Below are 3,353 nucleotides of genomic sequence, written 5' to 3'. Positions count from 1 at the left end.
TCCTACAACTCATTTTTACTTGGCCACTTGACAGTAGAGTCTACTTCAAGTACTCCTGCATGTGCCTTTAAGATCCGATTCATCTGCATTCCTATGATAGTTTAGCAGAGAGAAGTCCCAGGTCCCATATTTCTTTCTACTTATTGGCATTCCTCTCCCCCTTAACAAAAACCCAAAGATCCTCTTTTCTGTGTGCATCTGCTTTTCTGCTGATAGTGTGAAATCTGTGTTGGTCTGTGTTCATCTGAGTTGGTCTAAGCATACTTGCTGAAGTCAGGGAAGAGGATAATTACTATATCCAAATGCACACTGAACAGTCCCTTTGAGACACTGGCATCTTGAACTTCTTTAAGAAAAAAAAAGCTGTTAGAAAAAATAAAAATGAGGCTCCTTCACGATTGGTTAATTGTTTAATTTAAAAAATAATTGTGTTTCTAATTAACTTCATTAAAATAAACCTGTTTTATTCTTTTTTTAGTCAAATTATCCTAAAAAGACTGTTGAACAAAATCAACAAATAATTCTCTTTTTGTTCCTTCACACACACTCACATGCACGGACATACACACACATACACACACATGTACACACAGACCATAAAGAGATCTTTCCCCCTTTTAATGGAATAGTCTATATTACATATTTTTTTGAATACGTAACGTTGAAAAAGTGATTTTGGAGAAAAGTTGAAATGATTGAGCCTCAAATGTGTTATGACATCTGTAAACCTTGAATAATCTTCGCCTATCTAAATACAGTGTTTTAAGTAGTCATCATCTTGCTTCATAAATGAGAGGCTGACTGTGTTTAGAAATACACTTTTGTTGTGCTGATATCCCAATACAGATTTCTCTTTCCTCAGATTGTCTCCAGTGTAAACACACTGCTTGATAAACACGACAGTAAAGTTAACTTGATTGCTAGGCAGCGGTATTGTTATTGCCATAGATAAACACACTTATTTCCTCTTTGGAGTGTTCCTGGTAAGGAATTTCTGGACAGATATAATGCTTTCTTTTGGATTGATTGTGATCTTATCCATTCTAAGTTATCGCATAGGTATCCTTTATACTTTTGCAAGACTGGATCTAATGCATAGAAAAGTTCAGAGGAGAAAGGAGCTATTAGATGGTGTTTTTCAGGGTATGATTAGAAACAGGGATGTTATTATTGAGAAACATTTGGAGTCTTGTACAAAAGTAGGAATCTAAATTGTACAACATAAGCACGTTTCCATCTAGACTGTGAGACTAAGCGTTATCTTGGGATCCTGAGGGAGTTTTATTTACAATATCAACTTCGCTCATGAAACTCAAATAAACGCTTCCAGAAAGAAATGAGGTAATAGCAATGGACCAAGCAGTTGTTTATTTTGCATGGCTACCTCTTTATTTCCAAAGAGAGTTATTGTTCTCCTGCAAGTCTTACATAGAGCTTACAATTTACTTGCTATAGAAAAATGTTCATTATCTGCAACAACTACTGGTTATGAGGATCAGAAGGCATCAAGAGGGCAAACATGCAGAAGCCAAGACGAGCTCAAGAGTGAGTGAACTCTCAGAGTGCAGTCTCCTAGGAAGGCTGGTTAAACTACCAGATGCCCCTAATAAGGACTCACGTTACCTAGGAACCATGGCTTGTGCATTGATACTTCCAGACCACTGCAGTGCCTAGACTGCCCTTTTGTGAAGGGAAGGAAGCGCTGAATTAGTGGGACCCCAGTAATGAAACTAACAATGACAATGGCACCCTCACTATCACTCTGAAAAAGCACAGTGGACACCTCCCAGTGTCTGTTACTCCCAGGTAGTCCCTGAATTCTGATGTCACTTTGGGTGTCTGGCTCAGGGCAGAGTTGGTCCTGTCTGTAGTGCCCATACATTTGTAACCATGCAATAGTACTAACACTTGGATTTTCTATACTCTCTTAGAGCCATGTATTTACATCTGGAAAAAAAAATCAGTATCCCAAAGAGCTATTTCAGAATAGTGAATCAACTGGCCTTCAATGCAGCAGGGAAAGGAAGAGAAGAAGCCTTGTTGCTTGTACCCTTTAGGGCGGGAAAAAAATCATTATTCATTAATAATGGACTGTTACCAAACATAGAAGTGAGTAAGGATCTTTCCACATCTGAAGACTTACTATTAGTTCTGTCTTGTGAGTGATTGCTTCTTTGCTATCATCAATGATCAATGATAGAACACAACAATGATGGTGCAGCACTATGGGGTACTCCTACGGCACATTTATTTTGTCCATCACCTTGAGAGTGGTTTCCAAGATTAATTCTAGTGTCAGTGGCCCCATATATTAATTATTGCTGCAGATGCTCTTTATGATACATCAGAGTTTAGCCACTCTTTTGTTACTTTGATGTGAAGTCTCTAAAGGCTCAGAAATTAAAAACAAACAAACATAAGAACTGGCAAGAGTTTTCAAATACCATTGCATTAAGTTTTTTTTTTTTTTAAATTAATATCTGCACTATCTCCCTCCCTCTCTTTAACTCCCTTTCTTTCTGCTCCTGTCGGTATGATTTGTTGTTTTTATCCGTTTCATTCAAGAAATTCAGACACTCAATAAATTTTGCTGAAAATTTCATCTGACAATGACCCCCTCTCTAATATAGATTTGATATAGATGTTTGACAATACGGGCTAGTAGATAGAGAATGCAAAGGCAAGTCACAGTGCTCGCTTCACCAGCACTTACACTGAAATTGAAACCATACAGAGAAGGACTGCATGGCCCCTGAGCAAAGGCAAGTCACAGACTTTTTTTTTAGCATTGCTGAATTTGTGAAATTTTGTGAAGTTTTACTGTTCTACCTGATGTTATAGGACATAACAGCAAGGATATACACCCTCATGTGGCAGATAATGGTGATTCCTTATCCTAGAGAGCAGAATGGCAAAAATACATACATATGGCATCAAACTGTAATTGATGGGGCTTGATAAAAATTTTAATATTATTGTGTAAATCTGCTTTGTTCTCATATCCCCTTAAAGTAGAACAACCATTTGACATTGTAAATAGTTTCCCCATATCTGTGTGTAAAAAGAAAACATCTTACCTGTTTGATTTTTTTAGCCACATATCTTAGAAATTATGTTGGAAATCATATTAGAAATCACCTACCATAACTTCCTTGAGTGCATGGATTTATCTCTTTTGTAGTCTCCTCAAATACTATGAATAATGCTTGGCTCATGGTACTCACTCAGTATGCATTAGGCAAGTATATTAGTTTTCTATGCCAGGTAACAAATTACTACAAACTGAGAGGCTTAAAACAACACATATTTATTATCTCACAGTCTCTATGGATAGGTAGACACATGGCTTAGCT

The 3,353-nt window shown here is 37.1% G+C and overlaps 1 non-coding gene across 1 annotated transcript; it reads left to right on the top strand.

The window, feature by feature from the left end:
* Positions 1-2,690: 2,690 nt before the first annotated feature.
* LOC131420282 (U6 spliceosomal RNA) lies at positions 2,691-2,801 on the top strand. The gene has a single exon (XR_009223511.1). It is a non-coding gene; the product is annotated as a U6 spliceosomal RNA (small nuclear RNA).
* Positions 2,802-3,353: the final 552 nt, after the last annotated feature.

Source organism: Diceros bicornis, chromosome 22 (genome assembly GCF_020826845.1).
Source record: "Diceros bicornis minor isolate mBicDic1 chromosome 22, mDicBic1.mat.cur, whole genome shotgun sequence".
NCBI classification, from domain to species: Eukaryota; Metazoa; Chordata; class Mammalia; order Perissodactyla; family Rhinocerotidae; genus Diceros; species Diceros bicornis.
Note: the sequence above shows the minus strand (reverse complement) of the source record. Positions and strands in the feature narration are given on the sequence as shown.